Source organism: Paramisgurnus dabryanus, unplaced genomic scaffold, assembly GCF_030506205.2.
Source record: "Paramisgurnus dabryanus unplaced genomic scaffold, PD_genome_1.1 h2tg000185l_1_75505__unordered_in_group3, whole genome shotgun sequence".
Lineage (NCBI taxonomy): Eukaryota > Metazoa > Chordata > Actinopteri > Cypriniformes > Cobitidae > Paramisgurnus > Paramisgurnus dabryanus.
The window spans coordinates 27,501-37,500 of record NW_027394099.1 but is presented as its reverse complement, the minus strand read 5'-3'; positions in this window follow the sequence as shown (position 1 = coordinate 37,500).

Sequence of the window (10,000 nt, the reverse complement as noted above, 5' to 3'; positions counted from 1 at the left end):
GGGGGGAGTGGGACCGGGGCCACTCTCGTGTGGCTCTCCCCTCTCGTAGGCTGAGGGGCGGCCGGGTGGGCCGTAACCGAGGAAAGGTGCGTTTCGCGGGGCCGGGTGGCCGCGACGGGCCGGGGGCGTCTCCGCCCTCGGTCGCCGAGGCCCTCGCCGGCCGCCGGTGGCGGACCTTCGCGTCTGACGGACCGTCTGAGTCTCCCGCGGAAAGGGTCGGGCGGGCTCCGGAGAGCCCCCCTGGAGGCGAGAGCGCCGGGTCGGGGAGGAACCGACCGCCCATGGCGGCCGACGCGCTAACGTCGGCCGGGCGGAGGCCTGCCCCAGGCGCAGTTCGATTTCCAGAATCTCAGGGCCATGACACACAAAGCGTATCCGGGCGTCACCCCGTAACGGGTCATTAAGGCTGAGACGTGGGCGGCCCTGTCCCGCCCGGGGTTTCGTTTAGCGGCCGACGCCGGTTCGTTTTGCGGCCGAACGACGCCGGTTCGTTTAGCGGCCGAACGAAGCCGGCTCGTTTAACGGCCGAGGCCAGCCGGGTTCGTCCCTTCCTTGGATGATTTACCATTCGTAATAAGAATCGTCACTACCTCAGTGCAGAGGGACTTTTTCGAGGCATTTGTGTCCGCTCGAGAGGCCTCTCGCTGGGCTCGAGAGGTCCTGGGATCCGGTAGCCTATCACCTTGGAGAGTCAGCGAGGTGCTCTTCCCTATATACCCGATGGCACCTGTTCGGGCCACCGTCCCCTGCTGGACGGGGCCCGGCTCTGTACCGCCCCAGACAGAGCGCCTTCGTCGGTCACGAAGGCAGGGTCGTGGACCCTGGAAGCGCACGAGCCACCCGACTCGGCTTCCATAGCGGCTGGCGGCCCTGGCCCGCCCGAGACGAAGCGCCTTCGTCGGTCAGACAGATAGGGTCGAGGACCCTGGAAGTGCGAGAGCCACCCGACTCGACTTCCACGGCGGCCCGGAGGCCGGGCCCGTCCCCGTCCGTGCCCGGGGACGGGGCACCTTCGTCGGTCAAACGCGTTGGTCTTGGACCCTGGAAGTGCACGAGCCACCCGACTCGACTTCCATAGCGGTCGGCGGCCCCGTACCGCCCCAGACAGAGCACCTTCGTCGGTCACGAAGAGAGGGTCTTGGACCCTGGAAGTGCACGAGCCACCCGACTCGACTTCCATAGCGGTCGGCGGCCCTGTCCCGCCCCAGACGATGCACCTTCGTCTGTCACACAGATAGGGTCTTGGACCCTGGAAGCCGTCCCCCTCGACTTCCGTAACGGTCGGCGGCCCTGTCCCGCCGCAGACGGGTCACCACTCCGTCTGTCTGTAGGGTCTTGGACCCTGGAAGCCGCCCCACTCGACTTCCATCGCGGTCGGCGGCCCTGGCCCGCCGCAGACGGGTCGCCACTCCGTCTGTCTGTAGGGTCTTGGACCCTGGAAGCCGCCCCACTCGACTTCCATCGCGGTCGGCGGCCCTGGCCCGCCGCAGACGGGTCGCCACTCCGTCTGTCTGTAGGGTCTTGGACCCCGGAAGCCGCCTCACTCGACTTCCATCGCGGTCGGCGGCCCTGTCCCGCCGCAGACGGTGTGCCACTCCGTCTGTCACACAGATACATAAGGGTGTCTCGGAACCCCGGACGCCGACCGAGACGAAACGCGTGGGGTCGGTGCGCCCGAGAGGGTAGGGTGCCCCGGGGCCGGCCGCTCGCCCGACCGGCTTCCGGGACTCCTTGACCGCTCGGGAGACCTATCCACGCGCCCAGCCCGACCGGCGGCCGGGGGCCCTCGACCGCCACACGCGTACCGACGACCGGGGGGTTTCCGTTTTACGGCCGACGCCGAGATCCTTCGACGGTTCCAACATGGGTTGTTACGCTTTTGTGTTCGCCCGTGTCTGAGCATATATGGTCGGGTCGAACCTTTGAGGCCGTAGCCTGGAGATCCAGGGCGGATCTTATCTCACAACACGTGTGTCTTTGAGGCCGTAGCCTAGATCCAGAGACTTTAGGATCTTTTTAGCAGTTTTAAGGCCGTAGCCTTGATCCAGGGCGGATCTTTTGAGCAGCTTTAAGGCCGTAGCCTTGATCCAGGGCGGATCTTTTCACAGGTTTTAAGCCGAAGCGCCTTGATCCAGGGACTTTTGGATCTTTTTTTGCCGTTTTTAGGCCGTAGCCTTGATCCAGGGCGGATCGTTTTGCGGCCGTAGCCGAGTTCCATCACCCAAGGTAGCTTTAGTTTTTAGGCATTAGCCTTGATGATCCAGGGCGGATCGTTTTGCGGCCGTAGCCGAGTTCCATCACCCAAGGTAGCTTTAGTTTTTAGGCATTAGCCTTGATATGATCCAGGCCGGATCTTTCCGCCTAGGCGGCATGCGGATATGGGTTACCCGTCTTTCGACACTCGCCCGGGGCGCTGCCTCACATCAGACGCCCTTCGTCCGTTCCAACCGTTCCAGTTCTTTTAACGGTTTTTCGTTCATCGCACACCGACGCGCACAGACCTTTCTTGGGATCTGCCGCAGGGAGGGAGGACGCTGGAGGTCCACTTTCGAAGCAACCCATCCCTATATACCCGATGGCACCTGTTCAAACGACCGCCCCTTGAGAGAAGGGGCCCTTCCCGTGGCTCGTCCGGGAGGAGGCGCCCGCGTCGGAAGGCGCCGTAAGGTCGGAGACCCTGGAAGTGCACGAGTCACCCGCTTTTACCTCCAGGCCCTCTGTCGTACTTCTCGTGTCCGCTCACGAGACCTCGTTTCGGCTTTATGGAAGTGCACGAGTCACCCGCTTTTGCCTTTTCTGGAAGTGCACGAGTCACCCGCTTTTGCTTCCAGGCCCTCTGTCGTACTTCTCGTGTCCGCTCACGAGACCTCTCTTCGGCCTGGGGGTGCGCCACGTACACCCCCGCGTCCGCATTCGAGTCACCTCTTCGGGCTCATGAGGTAGGGTCGGTGACCCTGGAAGTCAGAGACTTCCAGGCCTTCTGTCGTACACCCTCGCGTCCGCTCACGAGACCTCTCTTCGGCCTGGGGGTGCGCCACGTACACCCTCCCGCGTCCGCTTTCGAGTCACCCATCTGGGCTACGGAGGTAGGGACGTGTGCCCTGGAAGAACCAGACTTCCAGGAGGGAGGGCCGCCCTGTCAGGCCCGCTTTCGAGTCACCCATCTGGGCTACGGAGGTAGGGACGGGTGCCCTGGAGGAACCAGACTTCCAGGAGGGAGGGCCGCCCTGTCAGGCCCGCTTTCGAGTCACCCATCTGGGCTACGGAGGTAGGGACGGGTGCCCTGGAGGAACCAGACTTCCAGGAGGGAGGGCCGCCCTGTCAGGCCCGCTTTCGAGTCACCCATCTGGGCTACGGAGGTAGGGACGTGTGCCCCGGAGGAACCGGACTTCCAGGAGGGAGGGCCGCCCTGTCAGGCCCGCCTCGGAGTCACCTCTCTGGGCTAAGGAGGCAGGGACGTGTGCCCTGGAGGAACCAGACTTCCAGGAGGGAGGGCCGCCCTGTCAGGCCCGCTTTCGAGTCACCCATCTGGGCTACGGAGGTGGGGACGGGTGCCCTGGAGGAACCAGACTTCCAGGAGGGAGGGCCGCCCTGTCAGGCCCGCCTCGGAGTCACCTCTCTGGGCTAAGGAGGCAGGGACGTGTGCCCTGGAGGAACCAGACTTCCAGGAGGGAGGGCCGCCCTGTCAGGCCCGCTTTCGAGTCACCCATCTGGGCTACGGAGGTGGGGACGGGTGCCCTGGAGGAACCAGACTTCCAGGAGGGAGGGCCGCCCTGTCAGGCCCGCCTCGGAGTCACCTCTCTGGGCTAAGGAGGCAGGGACGTGTGCCCTGGAGGAACCAGACTTCCAGGAGGGAGGGCCGCCCTGTCAGGCCCGCCTCGGAGTCACCTCTCTGGGCTAAGGAGGCAGGGACGTGTGCCCTGGAGGAACCAGACTTCCAGGAGGGAGGGCCGCCCTGTCAGGCCCGCTTTCGAGTCACCCATCTGGGCTACGGAGGTAGGGACGTGTGCCCTGGATGAACCGGACTTCCAGGAGGGAGGGCCGCCCTGTCAGGCCCGCTTTCGAGTCACCCATCCGGGCTACGGAGGTAGGGACGTGTGCCCTGGAGGAACCAGACTTCCAGGAGGGAGGGCCGCCCTGTCAGGCCCGCCTCGGAGTCACCTCTCTGGGCTAAGGAGGCAGGGACGTGTGCCCTGGAGGAACCAGACTTCCAGGAGGGAGGGCCGCCCTGTCAGGCCCGCCTCGGAGTCACCTCTCTGGGCTAAGGAGGCAGGGACGTGTGCCCTGGATGAACCGGACTTCCAGGAGGGAGGGCCGCCCTGTCAGGCCCGCTTTCGAGTCACCCATCTGGGCTACGGAGGTAGGGACGTGTGCCCTGGAGGAACCAGACTTCCAGGAGGGAGGGCCGCCCTGTCAGGCCCGCCTCGGAGTCACCTCTCTGGGCTAAGGAGGCAGGGACGTGTGCCCTGGATGAACCGGACTTCCAGGAGGGAGGGCCGCCCTGTCAGGCCCGCTTTCGAGTCACCCATCTGGGCTACGGAGGTAGGGACGTGTGCCCTGGAGGAACCAGACTTCCAGGAGGGAGGGCCGCCCTGTCAGGCCCGCCTCGGAGTCACCTCTCTGGGCTAAGGAGGCAGGGACGTGTGCCCTGGAGGAACCGGACTTCCAGGAGGGAGGGCCGCCCTGTCAGGCCCGCTTTCGAGTCACCCATCTGGGCTACGGAGGTAGGGACGTGTGCCCCGGAGGAACCAGACTTCCAGGAGGGAGGGCCGCCCTGTCAGGCCCGCCTCGGAGTCACCTCTCTGGGCTAAGGAGGCAGGGACGTGTGCCCTGGAGGAACCGGACTTCCAGGAGGGAGGGCCGCCCTGTCAGGCCCGCTTTCGAGTCACCCATCTGGGCTACGGAGGTAGGGACGGGTGCCCCGGAGGAACCAGACTTCCAGGAGGGAGGGCCGCCCTGTCAGGCCCGCCTCGGAGTCACCTCTCTGGGCTAAGGAGGCAGGGACGTGTGCCCTGGAGGAACCGGACTTCCAGGAGGGAGGGCCGCCCTGTCAGGCCCGCTATCGAGTCACCCATCTGGGCTACGGAGGTGGGGACGTGTGCCCTGGAGGAACCAGACTTCCAGGAGGGAGGGCCGCCCTGTCAGGCCCGCCTCGGAGTCACCTCTCTGGGCTACGGAGGTAGGGACGTGTGCCCTGGAGGAACCGGACTTCCAGGAGGGAGGGCCGCCCTGTCAGGCCCGCCTCGGAGGCCTCCCCTCGGGCAGGGGAGGCAGGGTCGGGGACCCTGGAGGAACCGGACTTCCAGGAGGGAGGGCCGCCCTGTCAGGCCCGCCTCGGAGGCCTCCCCTCGGGCAGGGGAGGCAGGGTCGGGGACCCTGGAGGTGCCGGACCTCCAGGGGGACGGAGGCCGAACCCGTGGCCGGGGAGGGTGAGCCTTGCCGGGCTAGGCTCGCGCGGGTTCGAAGGCCTGGTTCGAGAGGACCCCTTCCCCTATATACCCGATGGCACCTGTTCACACTACTGCCCTTTCGAGAGGGGACCCCGACCGGTCCGCGGCCGGGACGGCGCACCTCGGTCGGCCTCGGCGAGTGGGTCGGGGTGCCTGGAGGTGCGCGAGCGGCCCGCCTGGAAGTGCGCGAGCCACCCGACTCTGGCGGCCGGCGCCCCCGGGCCCGTGCCCGCGGCCGACTCGTCTGACCCGGCATCGTCAAGGTCACCAATACCACGGAGCGTCTACGACGCCCCGTTTCCGAGATATCGGCCAATGAACTGCCGGGCGCCGTATCTCGGCCGGGGAAGGTCCTACGGACTCGGGGCCGGGCTCGTCGGAAAGGTCTCGCCCGGGGCTTTCCGACGAGACCGGCCGCGGGTCCGTGCGACCCCGGGGGCCCGAGATACTTCCGGTCGAAAATTCGAATTTCGTTACCGCGCTGCTCCGGCGCCCCGGGTCCGGGGCCTTCGCCCTTCGGGTGGGTGGCTCCTCCGCGGGGGGCCTTTCGAACGAGCCCACCCGCGCGTCGCTAGCCCTTTCCGGGGCCGAGATACGGCCTACCCCCGCGGGATTTTCCCACGGCCGTTTCTCGGGCGCCTCGGGTCCGGGGCCTTCGCCCTTCGGGTCGGTCGCTATGCCGGAGGGGAGCTTTCGAACGAGCCCTCCCTCGAGTCTCTGGCCCTTTCCCGGGCCGAGATACGGGCGGGTGGTCGCGGAATTTTCGCTCGTCCGGGGCTCCGGCGCCCCTAGCGTCCGCCTCGGAGGTCGCCCGGACGCGCGGCCGGTCTCGTTCGAAAGGTCCGTCCCGGGGCTTTCCGACGAGCCCGGCCTCGGGTCCGTGCGACCCCGCCCGCCGGAGATACGTCCGGTCGAAGCTCGCGGAAATTCCCGCGGCCGTATCTCGGGCGCCTCGGGTCCGGGGCCTTCGCCCTTTGGGTCGGTCGCTCCGCCGGAGGGGGCCTTTCGAACGAGCCTACCCGCGAGCCTCTAGCCCCTTCCCCGGCCGAGATACGGCGGTCTGTGCCCGGATTTTCCCACGGCCGTTTCTCGGGCGCCTCGGGTCCGGGGCCTTCGCCCTTCGGGTCGGTCGCTATGCCGGAGGGGAGCTTTCGAACGAGCCTACCCGCGAGCCTCTAGCCCTTTCCCCGGCCGAGATACGGCGGTCTGTGCCCGGATTTTCCCACGGCCGTTTCTCGGGCGCCTCGGGTCCGGGGCCTTCGCCCTTCGGGTCGGTCGCTATGCCGGAGGGGGGCTTTCGAACGAGCCTACCCGCGAGCCTCTAGCCCTTTCCCCGGCCGAGATACGGCGGTCCCTCCCCGGATTTTCCCACGGCCGTTTCTCGGGCGCCTCGGGTCCGGGGCCTTCGCCCTTCGGGTCGGTCGCTATGCCGGAGGGGAGCTTTCGAACGAGCCTACCCGCGAGCCTCTAGCCCTTTCCCCGGCCGAGATACGGCGGTCTGTGCCCGGATTTTCCCACGGCCGTTTCTCGGGCGCCTCGGGTCCGGGGCCTTCGCCCTTCGGGTCGGTCGCTATGCCGGAGGGGGGCTTTCGAACGAGCCTACCCGCGAGCCTCTAGCCCTTTCCCCGGCCGAGATACGGCGGTCCCTCCCCGGATTTTCCCACGGCCGTTTCTCGGGCGCCTCGGGTCCGGGGCCTTCGCCCTTCGGGTCGGTCGCTATGCCGGAGGGGAGCTTTCGAACGAGCCTACCCGCGAGCCTCTAGCCCTTTCCCCGGCCGAGATACGGCGGTCTGTGCCCGGATTTTCCCACGGCCGTTTCTCGGGCGCCTCGGGTCCGGGGCCTTCGCCCTTCGGGTCGGTCGCTATGCCGGAGGGGGGCTTTCGAACGAGCCTACCCGCGAGCCTCTAGCCCTTTCCCCGGCCGAGATACGGCGGTCCCTCCCCGGATTTTCCCACGGCCGCAGCACGGGCGCCTTTGCTCGGATCGACTCGCCCTTTGGGTCGGTCGCTCCACGCGAGGGGACCTTTCGAACGAGCCTACCCGCGAGCCTCTAGCCCTTTCCCCGGCCGAGATACGGCGGTCCCTCCCCGGATTTTCCCACGGCCGCAGCTCGGGCGCCCTTGCTCGGATCGACTCGCCCTTCGGGTCGGTTGCTCTACCGGAGCGGCCCTATCCAACGAGCCAACCCGCTTCTCTCTAACCCTAAGCCCGGCCGAGATACGGCGGTCCCTCCGCGGATTTTCCCACGGCCGCAGCTCGGGCGCCTTTGCTCGGATCGACTCGCCCTTTGGGTCGGTTGCTCTACCGGAGCGGCCCTATCCAACGAGCCAACCCTCGTCTCTCTAACCCTAAGCCCGGCCGAGATACGGCGGTCCCTCCGCGGATTTTCCCACGGCCGCAGCTCGGGCGCCTTTGCTCGGATGAACTCGCCCTTTGGGTCGGTTGCTCTACCCGAGCGGACCTTTCCAACGAGCCAACCCTCGTCTCTCTAACCCCAAGCCCGGCCGAGATACGGGGTACCACCGCCTGACCTTTAAACGGCCGTAACTCGGGCGCCTTTGCTCGGATCGACTCGCCCTTTGGGTCGGTTGCTCTACCGGAGCGGCCCTATCCAACGAGCCAACCCTCGTCTCTCTAACCCTAAGCCCGGCCGAGATACGGGGTACCACCGCCTGACCTTTAAACGGCCGTAACTCGGGCGCCTTTGCTCGGATCGACTCGCCCTTTGGGTCGGTTGCTCCACCCGAGGGGACCTTTCCAACGAGCCAACCCTCGTCTCTCTAACCCTAAGCCCGGCCGAGATACGGGGTACCACCGCCTGACCTTTAAACGGCCGTAACTCGGGCGCATTTGCTCGGATCGACTCGCCCTTTGGGTCGGTTGCTCCACCCGAGGGGACCTTTCCAACGAGCCAACCCTCGTCTCTCTAACCCTAAGCCCGGCCGAGATACGGGGTACCACCGCCTGACCTTTAAACGGCCGTAACTCGGGCGCATTTGCTCGGATCGACTCGCCCTTTGGGTCGGTTGCTCTACCCGAGGGGACCTTTCGAACGAGCCTACCCGCTTCTCCCTAACCCCAAGCCCGGCCGAGATACGGCGGTCCCTCCGCGGATTTTCCCACGGCCGCAGCTCGGACGCCCTTGCTCGGATCGACTCGCCCTTTGGGTCGGTTGCTCTACCGGAGCGGCCCTTTCCAACGAGCCAACCCTCGTCTCTCTAACCCTAAGCCCGGCCGAGATACGGGGCACCACCGCCTGACCTTTAAACGCCCGTAGCTCCGGCGCACAAAGTCCCAGGACTTCGCCCTTTGGGTCGGTTGCTCCACCGGAGGGGACCTTTCCAACGAGCCAACCCTCGTCTCTCTAACCCTAAGCCCGGCCGAGATACGGGGTACCACCGCCTGACCTTTAAACGGCCGTAACTCGGGCGCCTTTGCTCGGATCGACTCGCCCTTTGGGTCGGTTGCTCCACCCGAGGGGACCTTTCGAACGAGCCTACCCGCTTCTCCCTAACCCCAAGCCCGGCCGAGATACGGCGGTCCCTCCGCGGATTTTCCCACGGCCGCAGCTCGGACGCCCTTGCTCGGATCGACTCGCCCTTTGGGTCGGTTGCTCTACCGGAGCGGCCCTTTCCAACGAGCCAACCCTCGTCTCTCTAACCCTAAGCCCGGCCGAGATACGGGGCACCACCGCCTGACCTTTAAACGCCCGTAGCTCCGGCGCACAAAGTCCCAGGACTTCGCCCTTTGGGTCGGTTGCTCCACCGGAGGGGACCTTTCCAACGAGCCAACCCGCGTCTCTCTAACCCCAAGCCCGGCCGAGATACGGGGCACCACCGCCTGACCTTTAAACGCCCGTAGCTCGGGCGCCTTGGGTCGGATCGACTCGTCCCTTGGGTCGGTTGCTCTACCGGAGCGGACCTATCCAACGAGCCAACCCGCGCCTCTCTAACCCTAAGCCCGGCCGAGATACGGAGTACCACCCCTTGATATTCCCACGGCCGTAGCTCCGGAGCCCTTTGCCGCAGCCCTTCGGGACACCCACCCTCGGACGCCCCGCGGAGGGACCTTTCCAACGAGCCAACCCTCGCCTCTCTAACCCTTTCCCCGGCCGAGATACGGGGTACCACCCCTTGATATTCCCACGGCCGTAGCTCCGGAGCCCTTCGCCGCAGCCCTTCGGGACACCCACCATCGGACGCCCCGCGGAGGGACCTTTCCAACGAGCCAACCCTCGCCTCTCTAACCCTTTCCCCGGCCGAGATACGACCCCGAGAACCGTGGCACCTCTACCCGACCACAGTGCACCCGAGGCCGGCCTCGGACCCCCGAGGACGGTGGCACCTCTACCCGACCACAGTGCACCCGAGGCCGGCCCCGGACCCCCGAGGACGGTGGCCCCTCTACCCGACCACCGTGCACCCGAGGCCGGCCTCGGAACCAGCCACGGACACCCTGGAGCCCGTACCCGGCGCACCGTTCGGTCCCGGGCACCCACTCTTAAGCACTCTCCCCCGGCCTAAGCCCCATACTCCCGGCCCCTCTGGAG